At 46.9% G+C, this 19,902-nt stretch overlaps 1 protein-coding gene across 1 annotated transcript in view; it reads right to left on the bottom strand.

Moving 5' to 3' along the window:
• Positions 1-13,254: 13,254 nt before the first annotated feature.
• The window catches only part of CCDC18 (coiled-coil domain containing 18), a 174,360-nt gene continuing 167,712 nt past the window's right edge, over positions 13,255-19,902 (bottom strand). The window contains exon 30 of the mRNA XM_062191764.1: positions 13,255-13,273. The gene's annotated coding sequence lies outside the window, so the exon portion shown is untranslated. The remainder of the gene's footprint in view (positions 13,274-19,902) is intronic.

Raw genomic sequence — 19,902 nt, 5'->3', positions numbered from 1 at the left:
TGAGACTGAAGTACAGACGAAGCTAGGATTTAGCTCTATGCGGTCTGGTTCCAGAACAGCCCTCCTTCTTGGTTTGGTTTGGTTTGGTTATGCCGCCTCTGCTGGATTAGTACAGAGATTGAGTGTGGACGCTGGGCCTTCCACACCTGGGATTAAGTCACCTCTTGGCTCTTTAACTTTTACAAGCCTTGTGACCAAGAACAAGTTACATAATTTTTCTAAATTTGATCTTTTCATTCAAAGAATAGAGATATGCATTGTGTATGCCTGTTATTTGATAAATAGATTTATAAAAATATCTATTATCAATCTGATAAAAATTTGCTGAGCACTCTATGCTAGGTACTACGAGAATAGTGGACATAACTCCCATGCTCATGGATCTCCCAATATAAAGGATCTGAACTAACCATAAAAAGAAGATCTCAGTATGTGTGGTGTTCACATGTCTGTCTGTCCTGCCTTAGATTATGACCATCAAGACCAACATATGGGAACTAATGATGACTGAACTGAAGAGGACAGGTCAGGAAAGACTGCAAGTCTGGAACAATCGAAGATTTAGGTATCAAGACAAGGATCAGGAGGGAAAACTCCCAAGAGGTTGAATTCCCCAGCGCCTGGCTTGTTTTCATCAATGCAAATGAGCACTGCAAATGAGCAGGCTTCGGAGACCCTGCCCGGCGCTCACAGACCGTTTGCTTGGTGATCACGGTGTAGCTCTTTTTCCAGTCAGGCTCACACACAGGACTTACTCTTGGCCCTTGGTAGTAACTATTATCTTTGACATATATCAGATGCACCAAAATATACTGAAGATATTGGAATGTGTGTAGGGGAAGGCAAGGGAATTACATATGTGTATATTACCCTCTGAAATGACCTAATAGAAAATGTATGTGAGCTTTGTTATGAAATTTGATATCAATCATTGTCATAATTAAGGCCAACATTCACCACAGATAGATAGTTTCTAGATTAACTGAACAATTACAATATTTTCAGGAGCACCTAATAGTAAGTGGCTTAATTGTAGCTAAATTACAGACACAATGGCTGAGAAAGCTGTCATTCCCAAATAAATCCCAGTTTACAGTGTTCACCACCAAACCAACCATCTTTACTAAAACTAAAATTAGGGCTATTGATTAAGTCACAAGTACACACTCTTGTGATTTTTGTTTTGAATAAAGGGACAAGTTAAGCACAAAAAAATCCATCTTTTACATAGATACTTTTCTATGTGTTTGCAGCTTCAATTTATTTATTTATTTATTTTGACAGGCAGAGTGGACAGTGAGAGAGAGACAGAGAGAAAGGTCTTCCTTTGCCGTTGGTTCCCCCTCCAATGGCCGCTGCGGTAGGCGCGCTGCGGTCGGCGCACTGTGCTGATCCGATGGCAGGAGCCAGGTGCTTATCCTGGTCTCCATTGGGGTGCAGGGCCATCCTCCACTGCATTCCCGGGCCACAGCAGAGAGCTGGCCTGGAAGAGGGACAACCGGGACAGGATTGGTGCCCTGACAGGGACTAGAACCCGGTGTGCCGGCGCCGCAAGGCAGAGGATTAGCCTAGTGAGCCGCGGCGCCGTCCCACATAATTACTGATTTAAAACAGCTGTAGAAGAAGCCCTCTCCCAACTAACACTGAGGGAATGATTAGATTCATGGGGCATTGTTATATTTTCTCATTAAAATTCAGTGTTACTCGGACCCAAGTAGGCAGATAATTAAAATGGCTTTCATAATCGATGAAGGAAGTATAATTTTTTTGTTTTTTTTTTTTCCTGTATTAATAGAGAGAAGAACAGAGAAAGAGAGAGAGAGAGAGATATGGAGGGACAGAGAGAGAAAGATCTTCCATCCTCTGGTTCACTCCTCAAATGGCCACAATGGCCATGGCTGGACCAGGCTGAAGCCAGGAGCCAGGAGCTCCATCCAGGTCTTCCATGTGGGTACAGGGGCCCAACCACCTGAGCCATCCTCCACTGCTTTCCCAGGCTCATCAGCAGAGAGCTGGATCTGACTCGAACTGGCACCCAGATTGGATGCCAGCACTACAGGTGGAGGCTTAAACTTTTACAGCACAGCACCAGCCCTGGAAGTATAAAGTTTACAGTAATTGAAGGGGGTATTCACCATTTGTTCCAAGGGAAAGAAAAATAGACCACATGCCAAAATAAATTCCTAGTGGATTAAAGACTTTTATATAAAGATGAAACCACAGGCTTACTAGAAGAAAATACAGAAAAAACTTTGTATAATCCTGGAAGTAGAGATTATATTACATGAAATATAAAGGACAAGATTGATTTTTTTAAAAGATACTCTAAGAACTGAAAACTATGCTTCAAGAAAAAAGCTGAAAAAATTAAAGGGCAAATTTCAAATTGAAAGAAATAAAAGAAACAAAGAATTAAGAAGTCTTAAAAATCAATAAGCTGGGGCTGGCCTGTGGCATAGTAGGTTAAGTTTCTGCCTGCAGCACAGGCATCCCATATGGGTGCTGGTTCAAGTTCCAGCTGCTCCACTTCCGATCTAGGTCTCTGCTGATCTACTGCCCTCCCGGGCCACAGCAGAGAGCTGGACTGGAAGAGGAGCAACCAGGACTAGAACCCGTCGCCCATATGGGATGTCGACGCTGGAGGCGGAGGATTAGCCAAGTGAGCCAGACCCTTAAAAAAATCGATAAGGAAGGGGCTGGTGCTGTGGCGTAGTAATGACCATATGGGGAGTGAATCAGCAGATGGAAGACCTTTCTCTCTGCTCCCCCCTTTCAAATAAATAAATAAATAAATAAATATTTTTAAAAATCATAAACATCAATAAGGAAGTACACAAATAGAAGAGGGGGCAAGAGATTTCAATAAATAAGACTGAAAAGAAGGAATAAAAAGGGTCAATACCCAGAAGCGGCATTGTTTAATAGCAGGTAAAGCTTACACCTGAGACACTGGCATCCCTTCTGGGTACCAGTTTGTGTCCCAGTGCTCTGCTTCCGATCCAGCTCCCTGCTGATGGCCTGGGAGAGCAGTGGAAGATGGAGCAAGTGTTTGGGCTCCTGCATCCACATGAGAGACCCAAAAGAATCTCCTGGATCCTGGATTCTGCCTGGCTCAACCCAGCCCCTGAGGTCGTTTGGGGAGTGAACCAACAAATGAAAGATGTCTCTCCTCCCTGTCATTCTGCCTTTCGTTTTTTATTTTAAGATTTATTTATTTACTTGAAAGTCAGAGTTACATAGAGAGAGGAGAGAGAGAGAGAGAGAGAGAGAGAGAGAGAGAGAGAGAGAGTCTTCCATCTGATGGTTCACTCCTCAATTGGTCGCAACAGCTGAGCTGCGCCAGTCCGAAGCCAGGAGCCAAGAGCCTCCTCCGGGTCTCCCATGCGGGTGCAGGGACCCAAGGACTTGGGCCATCTCCTACTGCTATTCCAGGCCATAGCAGAGAGTTGGATTGGAAGAGGAGCAGCCGGGACTTGAACCGTCACCCTTATGGGATGCCAGTGCTTCAGGTCAGGGCATTAACCCACTGTGTCACATTGCCAGCCCCCTGCCTTTCAAATAAATAAATAAATAAATAAATCTTTTAAAAAACAATTTTTTCATTTCCATCAATAATCAAAAAATATAAATTAAAGCACTATTTTTGCTTTAATCAGTAATGATTATTTTAAAAGATAATATCTTTATTAGAGATGGTACCAATCTGTTCTGGAGAGTTCTTTGACCCAGTGTCTGAAAAGTGTATACTTTTAACCAGAAATTTCACTTCAAAAATGATACCAAGGCAGCACGGGCTAAGAAAATAGTTAATGACGCATGCCACAAGACACTCATTGCAGATTCCTGCTTTCCTGCCTTCCTCTTTCCTCCCTCCCTCCCTCCCTCCCTCTCTTCTGTTTCTCCTTTTTTGGTTCATGTTTGGTGTTGGTGAATAATTATAACATCCAGCAAACGAGGACTGATTAAACAAAGTATGGCAAATTAATTCAATAGAACATCCGTGCTATTTAACCAATAGAAATAACAGCATAGTTAACACATTCGAAAAGATTTTCATAACAAATTATTAAGCTAAAAAAATCAGAATATGGAGCAAAATAAATTAGTAGAATTTCTTCTCTCCCCATTCCCACACTCTCACACGCATGCACGCGAGCACACACACACACACACATGAAAGGTACTGGGAAGATATAATAATAAACCATGGGAAAAGGAGACTATGGCATTGTTAAAATTTTGTTGCCTGTCTTTACTTTCTAACTTTGTCATAACAAACAGAACTTATTTTGTGATAAAATATTTTAAATTTAAACATATAACGTTGGGGCCCAGCACTGTGGTACAGTAGATAAAGCTGCTGCCTGCAATGCTGGCATCTCTTTTGTGTGCTGTTTCTAATTCGGGCTGTTCCACTTTCAGTCCATCTCCCTGGTAATGGCAAAAGCAGCAGAAGATGGCCCCAAGAGTTCGAGCCCCTGCTACCCATGTGGGAGACCTGGATGAAGCTCCTGGCTTCTGCCCGGCTCAGCTCTGGCTGTTGCAGCCATCTGAGGAATGAACCAGTTGACTGAAGATCTCTCTTTGTCTCTCCCTCTCTCTCTAACTTGACTTCAAATATTTCAAATTGAAAGACAAAGTTACAGAGAGCCATAGAGAGAGAGAGAGAGAGGTCTTCCATGCACTGGTTCACACCCCAGATGGCTGCAATGGCCAGAGCTGTGCCAATCTGAAGCCAGGAGCCAGGAGTTTTTTTTTTGGATCTCCCATGCAGGTGCAGGGGCCCAAGGACTTGAGCCATCTTCCACTGCTTTCCCAGGCCATAGCAGAGAGCCGGATCAGAAGAGGAGCAGCTGGATGCTCTGGGCATTTGAGGAGTGAACCAGCAAAGGGTAGCACCTTCTGTCTGTCTCTCTGACTCTCAAATTTAAAAAAAAATTACTAATGTAGATTTGTTTCTCTTAATTTTTCTGAATTGAATGAGTAATATTTTAAAGCAGTTCTCTGAGTAATTAGAATCACTTTGTGCAGACAGTAGGTATGGACTTCAATGTTTGTTGATTTCCCTCTGAGTTAGTGAGTCATCAACCCTGAAGCTGGAGTGGGGCCGGTTTACGCCATGGAGAACTTAATTGTCCCCATGGTAACACAAAGCCTTCCTTCCTGCCACTCCTGCCCACATGCGTGTTATATTTAAAGCAGACAATCATTATTTACTTTATATTTGAAATTCTGATCCATTTTCAGGGTGCAAATACCTAACCTCAAGTGTTCCTTTGTATAAAACATTGCCTTAGCAACAGTAAGAAATAATAATTATAAGTAATATCCTAGGAAATTAAAAATGATCTTCCAATTCTATAGCACCTGAGGATTCGAATTTTTCTCTTTAATTTTGCATCACAATTATCAAGATGTTGGAATTAAAACAAACATAACCAAATAGCTAACCCTTAAGTCTTGTATATTTTTGAAGACACCCAACAGGTAACACTGTATGTTTATTTTTTTTTAAAGATTTATCTATTGGGGCTGGCGCTGTGGTGCAGCGAGTTAAAAAACCCTGGCCTGAAGTGCCAGCATCCCATACAGGTGCCAGTTCTAGCCTGGCTGCTCCTCTTTCAATCCAGCATCCAGAACAGGGCCAGACTAAAAGCTGGGAGGCTGGAACTCAATCCAGGTCTCCCTCATGGGTGGTGGAATGCAAGCACCCAAGCCGTCATCTGCTAACTCCCATGAACTACTGTGGCAGGAAGCTGGAATCAGTGTCCAGAGCCAGGAATTGAACACAGGTTCTCTAAGGTGGAATGCAGGTGTCTTAACTGTTAGGCCAAACGCCCACCCCTACATCACTGTTTTTAAACATTCTGTTTGGGGAATATTTAGGTTACACAAGAAAACAAATTCTTATCCCAAATCATTCCAGAATTTTCCATGCAGATTAAGAATTGACACTAATTAAATCATTGATACTAATTAAAATCATTCAAGCGAAATCACAAAACACTCTGAGCACTTCAATTATGCTTTTTTTTTGACAGGCAGAGTGGACAGTGAGAGAGAGACACAGAGAGAAAGGTCTTCCTTTTTGCCGTTGGTTCACCCTCCAATGGCCGCCGCGGCCGGCGCGCTGCGGCTGGCGCACTGCGCCGATCCGATGGCAGGAGCCAGGGGCTTATCCTGGTCTCCCATGGGGTGCAGGGCCCAAGCACTTGGGCCATCCTCCACTGTACTCCCTGGCCACAGCAGAGAGCTGGCCTGGAAGAGGGGCAACCGGGACAGAATCCGGTGCCCCAACCAGGACTAGAACCCGGTGTGCCAGCGCCGCTAGGCGGAGGATTAGCCTATTTAGCTGCGGCGCCGGCAATTATGCTTTTTTAAAACAGTGTTTCTGAAAACAATCTCCCAAAATAGTCTTGTAATTTGTTCATTTCAAGGATCTATGCTAAATTCTAGGGCCAAGCAAGGGAGCTAGCTAATAGTCTAGTTAGGGAGTCAAGATAGCTGCTCACCCATCCATTCATTCCATTGTTCAGTAAAATTTATTGAGCACCTACTATACACCAAGCAATGCGCCAGGCACTGAGCACTAAAGAAGACCTAAAACCTGGCCCTTGCCCTGGAAAAGTTCACATTTAGATGGAGAGCTAGATACGTACACAGCTCACGGCTTCGTGACTGTCTCAGCACGGCTTCCCCCACAAGTCCCTCAGGCAGAACTTTTCTGGCCACAGCCCCAAGAGGCCAAATTCCCCACAGAGGGCCAAGCTGCCTCGCTTCCCCACCTGCTTTCCCTGCCATGGCTGGCGCAGGATCTCATCCCAGAAACAGGGGGTGGGGACTGGGTGGTCTCTCCACGAGTCGCAGTGTGGGACGCGGAGGCTGACTTTACCGCGGGGAGTAGAGCTGAAGTGGCAGCTCCTGTAACAGGAAGGCTTCCCAGAAAGAACGTGTGCGTCTGCAGTCGGCCACGCGGTGGGAAAGCAGTTCCCCTCACAGAGGAGACGCCAGCGAGGTGGTGGTCGCAGAGAAGTGGTTGGAGAAGTGGGGAGAACTGTGGTTGCCATCGTGGTGGGGGTCAGTGAACCACAATGAGGAAGGACCAACGACTGGACTCAGTTCTTGAGGCTGCCTCCACTCTTGAATGTTTAATACAAGATAGCATTAAAGTTAAAAAAAAAAAAAATTAGGACTCGGGGCCAGTGTTGTGCAGTGGATTAAATAGCCATCTGTAACGCTGGCATCCCATATGAGTAGTGGTTTGAGTCCCTGTTGTTCCACTTCGGATCCAGCTTCCTGCTGTTGCACCTGGGAATGCAGCAGATGATAGCCTTGGGCCTTGGCCACAAAGTTCTTGGGCCCCTGCCACCTGTGGTGGATATCCAGGTGGAGTTCTAAGCTCCTGGTCTCAGCTTGGCCCAGCCCTGGCAGTTGCAGCCATCTGTGGAGTGAACCGATGGATGGAAGATCTCTCTCTCTCTGTCTCTTCCCTTCTGTCTTTCCCTCTGTCACTCAGCCTTTCAAATAAATAAATATTTAAAAAAATAGAACTTCATAGAAGTTCATAGATAGAACTTCAAGAACTTCATAGAACTTCTGGTTCAGCCATGATAGAATAATGGATTAACCTTTCCACATGAAATAACCATAAAACTAGACAAAATCAATAAAAACAACCATTTTCAGACATTGGCCAATAAAGTGCAGTGCTTGATTCTTGAGAGAAAGGGAATGAAGAAGGTATTAACACAGAGCAATTTACTTAAAAAACAAAGAAAGCATTAGCCATCTATTTAGAAATAGATGAAACCTCTTAATTTCTTTATGTCATCTGGTTTTTTGTTTTTGACAGGCAGAGTGGACAGTGAGAGAGAGACACAGAGAGAAAGGTCTTCCTTGCCGTTGGTTCACCCTCCAATGGCCACCGCGGCCAGCACACTGCGCTGATCCGAAGCCAGGAGCCAGGTGCTTCTCCTGGTCTCTCATGCGGGTGCAGGGCCCAAGCACTTGGGCCATCCTCCTCTGCACTCGCGGGCCACAACAGAGAGCTGGCCTGGAAGAGGGGCAACCGGGACAGAATCTGGCACCCCAACTGGGACTAGAACCCAGTGTGCCGGTGCCGCAAGGTGGAGGATTAGCTTATTGAGCCGCAACGCCGGCCCTATATCATCTGGTTTTAAAACCATCATCTGGTTTTTTTTTTTTTTTTGACAGGCAGAGTGGACAGTGAGAGAGAGAGACAGAGAGAAAGGTCTTCCTTTTGCCGTTGGTTCACCCTCCAATGGCCGCCGCACCGCGCTGATCCGAAGGCAGGAGCCAGGTGCTTATCCTGGTCTACCATGGGGTGCAGAGCCCAAGCACTTGGGCCATCCTCCACTGCACTCCCTGGCCACAGCAGAGAGCTGGCCTGGAAGAGGGGCAACCGGGACAGGATCGGTGCCCCGACCGGGACTAGAACCCAGTGTGCCGGCGCCGCAAGGCGGAGGATTAGCCTGTTGAGCCATGGCGCCGGCCCATCATCTGGTTTTAATCTAGAAGCTCTCATATGTAATCCAACATTGCTACACAGGAGAATAGTTAACCCCAGCCCACTGCCATCCTAGGGAAATTACTTTTATAAAAATGAGACTATAGTCTCCGAAATGGATTGTACAACTAATTTAACTCTCCAGAAATCTGACCTATAATCCTAGAAAATAGGTCCAGATAATCATCTGCAAGTTCAGGCTTGGAAATAAACAAACAAGAGAACCCCCCAGGGTTGGCTTCCAACTGTTTAGGTCAGTTTTCCACCTGAACCTCAGCAGCTTGCTGTGAGGAGACATGCTGTGCCTTCACATGCAAGGAACGGTTTTGGAGAGGAAGGGCGGGGTGGTTCGCACTGAGAGCATTGCACTTTGCTACTGAAGGAAAGTTTCCTACTGCAGATGTGAGTAGTGCTTACTAACAAAGGAAACCCTGGAACATGCAAGCAGAAGATATGTTCTTTTGGCCTTTACCGACCACTCAGCATCACGCAAAACCTTTTCACGGTGGAGAACTAATTAGTACAACAAAGGGCCACACTATTGCAGCAACAAATGTATGAAGCCCATCGCGCTTTTAAGACACAGGCTGAAACGCTGGCAGCTCAAGTAACAGGTGAGGGGAAGGCTTCAGGCTGCCGAGAGGTGGTGCTTCCTGAAGTCATTCCAGGTCCCAAGATTGTTCTGTCTTTTTATTTCGCCTCCCCTGGGATGCTGCTCTCATTTACATGAGCTGGGCCTGAGTTCAGTCTGTGGAAAGGGAAAAAGAGGGGTGCCGAAGGGAAGCGGCTGCCTTTGAAGTAGAGGTTGCACCTGTCATGATCCAATGGTCAGAACTCAGCTTCATGGTCACACTAAACTGGTAAGGGAATGTAGTCACCTGGGCAGAACTCTGACCCCAGCTAAAGCTCAGCTGTTACAAAAGAAAGCGAGAATGGTTTTGGGAGACAACGCATTATCTGCTCCACGGATTTGTAGCATACACTACTGGTGGAGGTACAACCAGGACCAGTTTTGGGGAAGGAATTTTGGCAATAGGTATCAAAAGTCAGAATAATGTACCTGTGACTTTGAAAAAATTTTGATGTCTTTTTTTTTAAAAAAAGATTTATTTTATTTATTTGAAAGGTAGAGTTAGAGAGAGAGGTAGAGACAGAGAGAGAGGTCTTCCAGCCATTGGTTCACTCCCTAGATGGCCGCAACAGCTGGAGCTGCGCCGAACTGAAGCCAGGAGCCGGGAGCTTACTCCGGGTCTCCCATGTGGGTACAGGGGCCCAAGGATTTGGGCCATCTTCTACTGCTTTCCCAGGCCATAGCAGAGAGCTGTATCAGAAGAGGAGCAGCCAGGACTAGAACCTGCGCCCATATGGGATGCCGGCACTTCAGGCCAGGGAGTTAACCTGCTGTGCCACAGCACCAGCCCCCAAAATTTTGATATTTTACATGGAATTGGTATCTAGAATATACAAATAATTCATTTTTAATTAAAATGTTTATTTCTTCATTTTTATTTGAAAGGCATGTAGAGATCTTCCATCCACTTGTTCACTCACCAGATGGTCACAACAGCCAGGGCTGGCTCAGGCCGAAGCCAGGAGCCAACAACTCCATCTGGGACTCCCACATAGGTGTCAGGGACTTGAGTACTTGAGCCATTCCCTGCTGCCTCCCAGGGTGTGTATTATCAGGAAGCTGGTACCAAAAGCAGAACTCAAACCCAGGCACTCTGATGTGGGATGCAGGTGTCCCAAGGGGTGTCCTAACTGCCAAATCCCCACCCCTGTATCTCTGCTTTGGCTTCAGAGGAATTCATCCTAAAAAACAAAAGTATGAAGATTTAGTTATAAGGATAGTAGTTGCAGAGTTGTGTTAACAACAGAAAAATGAGGGCTGGCATTGTGGCTTAGCAAGGAAAGTTTCTGTCTGTGACACTGGCATCCCATGTGGGCATGTTTGTGTTCTGGCTGCTCTACTTCCCATTCAGCTCGCTGCTATGGCCTGGGAAAGCAGTGAAAGATGGCCCAAGCCCTTGAGCCCCTGCATCCATGTGGGAGACCTGGATGAAGCTCCTGGGCCCAGCCCTGGTGTTGCAGCCATCAGGGGAATGAATCAGCAATGGAAAATTCTCTCTTTCCCTCTCTCTCTCTCTTTCTCTCTCTCTCCCTTTCCCTGTAACTCTGACTTTCAAATAAATAAATCAATCTTAAAAAAAATTTAAAAACTGGGGTTTGTGCTGTGACATAGCAGGTAAAGCTGCCGCCTGTACTGCCAGCATCCCATATAGGGGCCAGTTCGAGTCCTGGTGGCTCCACTTCTGATCCAGCTCTCTGTTACAGCCTAGAAAAGCAGCAGAAGATGTCCCAAGTCCTTGGGCCCCTGAACACATGTGGGAGATCTGGAAGAATCTCTTGGCTCCTGGCTTGGGATCGGCCCAAGCTCAGGCTGTTGCGGCCATTTGGGGAGTGAACCAGCAGATGGGAGACCTGTCTCTCTCTCTGCCTCTCTCTAACTCTGCCATTCAAATAAATAAATAAATAAATCTTTTTAAAAATAGAAAAACTAAATATTTATCACATTGGTTACTGTGGAGACCTTTATGTGCGTCCGTGGATACCAAATGACTATATCACAGCTAGTGGGTCAGGAATCAAATCTCTGAACATTTATAGGTCACTGTTCCATGCTTTTCTCTAGCTATCAGGTGTTGAGCAGCTACCATATGCTTTAGCCTGTATAGAATTTTGACATGCATTATTTTTGGGGGGATGCAAACCAGCACCCATATAGGATGCCAGCACTGCAGGTGGTGGCTTTACCCTCTACACCACTGCACCAGCCCCAACATGCATTATTTCATTTAATGAATCCAGCAAGATAGGCACTAATATACACAAAGGGAGCCTGAGAGAGTTTTAGGAACTAGCTGAAAGTCAAACAGCAAATAGGCGATGTGGTTAGATTTGAATTCATTTCCGTCTGATTCCTCCCACTCCTCTGCGCGCTTCTGTTCTCATTTGCCTTTCCTCGCAGGCCCAATGAACGGAGAGCACAGGGGACAAAACAGTGTGCACCTGCAGGGCACATGCTGGAGCAACCACAGCCTCACCAGGGGCTGGGGATGGGCAACACCCAGCCTTCAGGATTCATCAGGGTACCTATGTTTAAAAACAGTGGAAAGCAACTTGAACTTTTTTTAGGTAGGAAGGGAGACAGGATAAGGAAATAGGGGTGTGTCCCTGAGCTGAGGGGGGAATGTCAGCACCAGGCCTCCGAAGAGTTGGAACTGGAACAGCAATGTCCACCGGCACTCAGGGAGAGCTCAGTCTGCTCCTTCATTTTTGGCATCTCAGTTGTTGGAGCCAAATGACAAACGGCAGATGGCAGCCACAGCTTCCACGTTGACTTTCGTTCCAGCCACATGGAGAGATTCGTCCTCTCTCTGCTCCCATCCCCACCTCTGATTTCTCTGGGCAGGCACTATGCTGGGCTTGAGTCAGCAGCCTGTCCCCCTAGGCCAGTCACTGTGGTCACAGAGGAGGCTGGGGAATGTTGTCTGCAATCCTGCCACAGGCGAGGGGCTCGGTTAAGTGATTCATTGTGAATCATCAACATGGCTCAAAATCTGTTTGTAGGGGAGTTCTCTGTGAGCTTCTGGACCAATCTGGTTCTCCCCTTCTTCCTTGCTTGTAGTTGTCAAAGCAACCACAAAATGTGCTGGGAATGCAGTATCATTAGACAGAAGGAACTGCTGGAGACAGCAAAGGCCTTGTTCCTGTCCCTCTTGGGGGATATCACAACCTGAGTTAGGGAGGAACTGCCCAAGACAGCTTGAACTTTGGTTCTTTCTCACCCAGAAGCACAGTGTCCCTCTAAGATTTGCCCAGTGAGTCATGTTGCCCCTGAGGTACTTAACCCACAGTGGGTTCTTTTTAGTGTCCCTCAGCTGCAGTACTGGTGGGCTACCCTCAGCTGAGACTCCATGTACCCTGCCAGCCTTTGTGAGCCTTGGGGAAACCACTCACAATGGACCCTAGCTTCTTTTGCCCCTGGCTGCTCATCTGTGAGGATTACATCAGTTCCACATAACTTGTTGCATGTGAGCGTGCTCTGTCTCACCAGACTCAGCAATTGGTTAAAACTGAAGCCCAAGATCGGTAGGTGTAAGGGTTCCAACTCCCGGACCAGGTGGTTGGCACAGCGACGGTCTCTGCTATCCTGCATGTAGTAAGAGTCTTCCCTGAGGGGCCAGTGCTGCGGCACCGGCATCCCATATGGGTGCTGGTTCTAGTCCCAGTTGCTCCTCTTCCAATCCAGCTCTCTGCTGTGGCCCGGGGAGGCAGTGGAGGATGGCCCAAGTGCTTGGGCCCTGCACCCACATGGGAGGCCAGGAGGAAGCACCTGGCTCCTGGCTTCGGATCGGCGCAGCGTGCCGGCCATAGCAGCCATTTGCGGAGTGAACCATTGGATGGAGGACCTTTCTCTCTGTCTCTCTCTCTCAATGTCTGTAACTCTACCTGTCAAATAAATAAATTTTGAAAAATCTTAAAAAAAAAAAAGAGTCTTCTCTTGGGACTGGTTATTGGTGAGCCTGCTTCACTGTGTCCACGACACTCGGGCAGTGCTGTGGCCCTTGTGGCTCCTGGCAGGGCGGATCCTCCTCCCTTGGGAACAGCGAATGTGTGAGAGGCAGGCAGAGATGTGATCCTTCTGCATTTACACAGATGCACTTCCTTGATGCTTCTGTTGACCTGGAAGGTCAGACCGAAAGGTAATTGAGAGAAGCATGGGTATTATCTTCTCTGTGACAACATTCCCTCGAAAATAAACAGAGCTCATTCTCAACAAGTGACAGAGATCAAGTTTGTTCAAAAGAATTGATTTCACTCCCTTTTTAAAAATACTTATTTTATTTATTTGAAAGGCAGAGTGACAGAGAGAGGGAGAGACAGGGAGCTTCCATATGCTGATCCAATCCCCAAATGGCTGCAATGGCCAGGTCTGGACCAGGCTGAAGCTAGTGTCCAGGAACTCCATCCAGGTCTCCCATGTGGATGACTTAGGCCACCATCTGCTGCTTTCCCAGCACATCAGCAGGAAGTCAGATTGGAAGCGAGCAGCCAGGACTGGAACCACTGCTCCAATATGGGATGCTGGCGTCAATTAGCAGTTTAACCCATTACACCATAAGGCCGACCCTTTGTCTTTGTAAAGCAACTTCCATGTTTCATTGTGACTGTTTCTTAAGAGTAAGCTCTGCTAGGGCAGCAATTATTTCTACGTGACTTAGGTTTGCATCTGTAGGCTATGGCATGGTGCTGCTGGTCATACTATAGACACTTGGTAAAGATTTGTGGGTTGGGCCGGCGCTGTGGCTCACTAGGCTAATCCTCCGCCTTGCGGCGCCGGCACACCGGGTTCTAGTCCCGGTCGGGGCACCGATCCTGTCCCGGTTGCCCCTCTTCCAGGCCAGCTCTCTGCTGTGGCCAGGGAGTGCAGTGGAGGATGGCCCAAGTGCTTGGGCCCTGCACCCCATGGGAGACCAGGATAAGCACCTGGCTCCTGCCATCGGATCAGCGCGGTGCGCCGGCCGCAGCGCGCCTACCGCGGCGGCCATTGGAGGGTGAACCAACGGCAAAAGGAAGACCTTTCTCTCTGTCTCTCTCTCTCACTGTCCACTCTGCCTGTCAAAGAAAAAAAAAAAAAGATTTGTGGGTTGAACAAGAAAAATGATTGCAACATTTAAGAGTAAGGATTTTTGTAGGTGGTTATAATGATTCAGATTCAACAAGGTAAGCTTCAGCTGGAACATCTTGAGATTAAAAATGAGACAATTACACAGAAAAGAAGGCATCATATTAGACTAGGGGAGAGGTAATTCCCTAGTCTTACTGGCTTCTCAATGAGAAAAAATAAACCCTTCCGCCAATGAATATTAATTATGGTTTGCTGGCATACTGGAATTTTGCTGAAATTATCTGTCTGGTGAGCTGTTCATCTTTCTCACGCCACAGTGGAGATTCAGCTGTTTTTAGCTATTTATAGTCAATGTTGTTAGAAAAGGCCCCACAGGTGTTGTGGCAGGTGAACAGAAGTTGCAGAATCAGAGACACTTTAAGTGATTCTTGTAGCTGAGATGCTGTGCCGGGAGTCAGGAGACTGGGGGCGGGTGGGGGACAAAGCCTCCTTTAAGCCTCCGGACTTGGGTCTGATGTGCTACAACTTTTACTTGCAAGAGAACAGCACTAGGCTGTTTCCCTGCTGTCTGAGTGGAGGCTGAAGCCAAATGAATTGGTTCTGATGCCCAAGAGATTTTTCTTTTACTCGGTTTACACATTCCATAACTCAGTCATTCTGTTTAGGCTGTTTCCTTTCCCTAACAGAATTTCCTTTTGTTCTGGTTCAAGTCGACTCTCTGACTACCGCCTGCCTGCGTCCCCCAGCTAAACTGCACTCAGGCTCACTGGGTCCACTTGGCACGTCTCTCGGCTCTCCCCAGGGCCACGTCACACTTCCTTGGTCTGCTCACTCCCCCCTCACTTCAGGCCTTCTCTTTCCTCAGACCTTCAGCACATCCTCCCTATCCCCCTCTCAGGCAATGATCTTGCTTCCTACTGTGCTGCAAAACGAGAAGCCAAGCTGTCAGAAGATGACTGACACAAAAGGGAGAACCCAGTGGTCTTTTGGGGCTTAATTCCTGAGCCTCCCTCCCTCAGTTCCCTGCCATCCCAGCTGTTACTGGACTCCTGGCCATTTAGGCTCTAATCTGTTGGGTCACAGTCTAATATAAGAATAGGAAACAAACGTAATAGAGAACTAACGGTGAGGATAATAATGTATTTGTGGTTTATTTCTAGGTGTTAATGCAGTTCCCATGCTTCTGAGAGATTTTTCTCTCAGTGTTTGCAGTTAATAAGGGGGGGGGGGTGATTTCATTTAGAAATACGGCAGAATTATCCCTGCCTCAATGCTGAACAGCCTCAGAGTCCTGATCAGAGACAGCTCAGGAAGTCAACCCAAATCCATCCGAGCACTCAGAGAGAGCCTCCTTGCTAATAGAAGACGCTGAAGGAGCATGTAGGTGGTTTTCAGAGCTTTCGTTGTTGTTGTTTATTTTCACAATAAGAAATATATTTTACATCATGGTAGCACACACACACACACAGAGTCACATATATGACTAAAGCAAAACTTTCGCTAGACTATATTTATCTTTACCATATGCAATGAATCAAAGCTTATGGTTTGGAAAATACCATAACAAGGGATAATTAGAGATGTTAACAGACAAAAATCTTTAAGATCCTATGATCAACTAGATGAACATTAATCCGGAACCCACTCAACTATAACCTCTCCTGACAAAGGAGTGGCCACAGGCATGACTGGCTGCTTAGCTAACAATAAGTGACTCATGACTGTTTGTCTATGTGGTAAAAAACAGAGCTGATGTCAGAACAAGGAAGCCAAAAACATTTAAGGAAAGAGAAACCTCCTCCCCATGGTTCCTTTTTTGGTCTCCACGAGGATAAACACTACTATCCAAGGAGCTTTGGCCTTGGCCTCACGAGCTCTGAGAATGAAGCCCTTGGGGCAAGGGGCAAGATGGATTGTGTGACTTCTAAGTTACTTTCTAATTCTAAGACTCTACTCCTTCAACAAATGTTTACTCATTGCTTAACATGTGCCGGGCACCATGCCAGGAGACACTGACCCAACAGTGAGCAAGACCAGCATGGTGCTGATGCTTTCTGAAAGCTGGCACTCAAGTTGAGGAGACAGAAAACAAACTAACATATGAAGAGAATGCCACTAGCCATAGGATGGCAGCGAATGAGAGGGGTGACCTACTACTCTTCTTATTGTTCTTGTTAATTATTACTATAGAAGTAGCAGTGTGATAGTGGTAAGGTAAATCTATATATATAGTGATATAATAATTATGACCATGAAAGGATGGTCAGGAAAGGCCCGTCCGGGAAGGTGACATTCAATCTACAACCTGGAGAATGCGAAGGAGGGAAACACAGCCTGAGCCAGGACAACAGCCTTTCCAGGCATGGAACAGCACGGATGCAGGTTCTAACTCGGGAAAGAGCTTGTCATATCCTAGCCACTCCCAGGGGCCGGGTGCTCCTGCAGCAGAGTTAGCAGAGGATGGGGGGTGGAGGGTGCTTGAGGGAAGTCGGGAGAAGTAGGCAGATCAGGGCCTTGGAGGCCAAAGTTTAGAGTTTGGATTCTCTTCTGTGTCAAATGGATAGCCATCCAAAAGAGTTAAACGAGGGAGCGACATGACATGGTTTTTAAAGGACATTGTGTGGAGAATGTGTTGGAAGTGGGGAAGAGGAAAAGTGGGAAAACTGTTTAGGAATCCAGGCAAGAGATAATGGGAGCTTGGATTATGTTGGCAAACTCTAAAATTCTGTTTTGCTTGCAGTAAGTAGGCAATGAAGAAGTATTTGTGAATATTAACTTCAAAGTCTTGTTTATTCTGCTTCTTATACATACATCTTCCCCCCACTTTTGCTGTCATTGAAATCCAAGGGCCCCAGACCCTTTTTTTTTTTTTTTTTTGATGCAGGGTGGTAGTGCTGGCTGCTTTTAATATCCCAGAGCTTTGTAATTATGGGTGTGTAGGAGTTGGTTGGATGGTGGAAGAACTGGAATGAGTTGAAACTAGTGGAAAGAAGAGGCTGGTGCCAAATTGTTGCACAGAATACTGCAGAGGCTCACACTGTAACTCCCTGAGAATTCGACCAAGCTTTGGAAAGTGTTAGAGATGCTGTGTGGACAGGGCCCACCTTCCTCAAGTAGGAGAGAAGACCCACAGTTCACTTTGGAAAGTCTGAGATAAGAGAGCCCTACCTACGTGAGTGTCTCAAAACCTCCTGGAGACAAAGACACAGAATTTGGAACTGGCAGTCAACCCTCTAGAACATCATGATTAAAATTCTCAAACCAAACAAGAAGAAAGGGGAAGAAGAGTGGGTGAGGCTGCCTGGCTAGGGTTACCTGGGAGGTGTGGCTCGTCTCAGGACCCCAGCTGTCTGCACAGGAGGAAGTGCTTGCTATGACGTAGCTGAATGTCTCTGGCCTGGTCTCTGACAAAACATCTTCTAAGTCCTTAACAACAAAGCTGAAAGAAAAAGGAAGCCTTGTGGAAGCTGAAATTGAGCCAGCCTTCTGGCTAGCTGACGACTAAGAGAGTTGTAGCATCCCCAGAAGGAATCAGGCAGGAATCCCTCTCTACCCCAACCCCATTAGTCTGGAGGAGAACCTCAGCAGGAGAAAGAGGGAATGAGTGGAGAGGCCTGGCCCAGATTTGGCAGGAGGCTGATCCTGGAGAGCAAGAGGACAGTGCCCAGGGCCTTGGGGCCACTTGCTTGTCTTTATGAAGGAAATAGTGGGGGCCGGTGCTGTGGCGTAGCAGGTAAAGCTGCTGCCTGCAGTGCTGGCATCCTGTGTGGGTGCCAGTTCAAGTCCTGGCTGCTCCATTTCTGATCCAGCTCTCTGCTAATGCATCTGGGGAAGCAGTGGAAGATGGCCCAAGTGCCTATGCCCTTGCACCTATGTGAGAGGCCCAGATGGAGTTCTAGGCTCCTGGGTTCAGTCTGGCCCAGCCCCAGCTGTTGTGGCCATTTGGGGAGTGAACTAGAAAATAGAAGACCTCTCTGTCTCTCCCTCTTTCTCTGTAACTCTGCCTTTCAAATAAATAAATAAATCTGAAAGAAAGAAGCTAGAGTGGGAACTTATAGGCAGCTACCACAGCGCTGTCACCCACATACTTAAAAGCCTCACACACAGCCTGGGGAAGGGCAGGTATGACTGGTGGGTTGGGGTCACCACTGCTGCAGCTCAGTGCGAGCTGGAGGGCTTTGGGAGACTTAAAGAATTATTAAATCAATATTCAGTGTGGGAATTACCTCCAGATCTGTCAGGAGACAGGAAATAGATAAGGAAAACTTCCAGCTCTCGACTGCTGCTCAAAGCAGAGAACAGGGGCTGCTGTTGTGGCGTGGTGGGTTAAGCTGCCACTTGTATTTATTTTTAAAGATTTATTTATTTGGCCGGTGCCACGGCTCAATAGGCTAATCCTCCGCTTTGCGGCGCTGGCACACTGGGTTCTAGTCCCGGTCGGGGCACCGGATTCTGTCCCGGTTGCCCCTCTTCCAGGCCAGCTCTCTGCTATGGCCCGGGAGTGCAGTGGAGGATGGCCCAAGTGCTTGGTCCCTGCATCCCATGGGAGACCAGGAGAAGCACCTGGCTCCTGCCATCGGATCAGCGTGGTGCGCTGGCCGCAGCGTGCCAGCCACAGCAGCCATTGGAGGGTGAACCAACGGCAAAGGAAGACCTTTCTCTCTGTCTCTCTCTCTCTCTCTCTCTCACTGTCCACTCTGCCTGTCAATAAAAAAAAAATAAAAAAACTTAAATAAAAAAGATTTATTTATTTGAAAGAGTTACACAGAGAGAAGAGAGGCAGGGGGAGAGAGAGAGAGAGAGAGAGATCTTCCATCTGATGGTTCACTCCCCAATGGGCCACAACAGCCCGAGCTGCACCAATCCAAAGCCAGGAGCCAGGAGCTTCTTCTGGGTCCCCCACGTGGGTACAGGAGCCCAAGGACTTGGGCCATCTTCTGCTTTCCCAGGCCATAGCAGAGAGCTGGATGGGAAGTGGAGCAGTCAGGACTAGAACCGAAGCTGTCACTTGTGATGCCAGCATCCCACTTTGTCAGAGTGCCAGTTTGAGTCCTGACTTCTCTGCTTCCAATCCTGTTCCCTGCCAATGCATCCTGGGAAGGCAGTGGAAGACAGTACAACTGTGTGGGCTCCTGCCACTCATGTGGGAGACCCCGGGTAGAATTTCTGGCTCCTGGCCTCGACCTGGCCAAATTCAAGCTGTTGTAGCCATTGATGGAGTGAACTAGCAGGTGGAAAATCAATCTCTCTCTCTCTCTCTCTGTCTCCCCTTCTCTCTATATTGCTCTGCCTTTAGAAATAAATCCTTAAAAAAAAAAACAAACCTTAAAAAACAAAAAACCAGAACAGAACAATTATAGACACACATTCAGAGCCATGCTGTGTTCTTTCGTCCCACACATGTGGTTGACCAAATGTGGACAACTCTAAAAATAGGTTCTCTAATCAAGATTCCAGATCAGGCACAGACTGAAAGAGGTTTGAGCTATGTTTCATTTCTTAGAGCTCCTGGTGAGAGACTGATTCTTAAAAGCCTCTTTCTGGGCTAAATGCAAGACCCTACAGAGTTCACCTGGCTGCTGATCAATTATGATTGCATATCCACTTCTATCCTGGTTCTTTAGCCACACTAGTAAACAACATGTCAGTTTTCACAAAAGGAATGTCAAGGCCCTCATGACAT

Source organism: Lepus europaeus, chromosome 5, assembly GCF_033115175.1.
Source record: "Lepus europaeus isolate LE1 chromosome 5, mLepTim1.pri, whole genome shotgun sequence".
Taxonomy (NCBI): domain Eukaryota; kingdom Metazoa; phylum Chordata; class Mammalia; order Lagomorpha; family Leporidae; genus Lepus; species Lepus europaeus.
The sequence above is the reverse complement of the archived record's forward strand: the minus strand, read 5'-3'. Positions and strand labels throughout refer to the sequence as shown.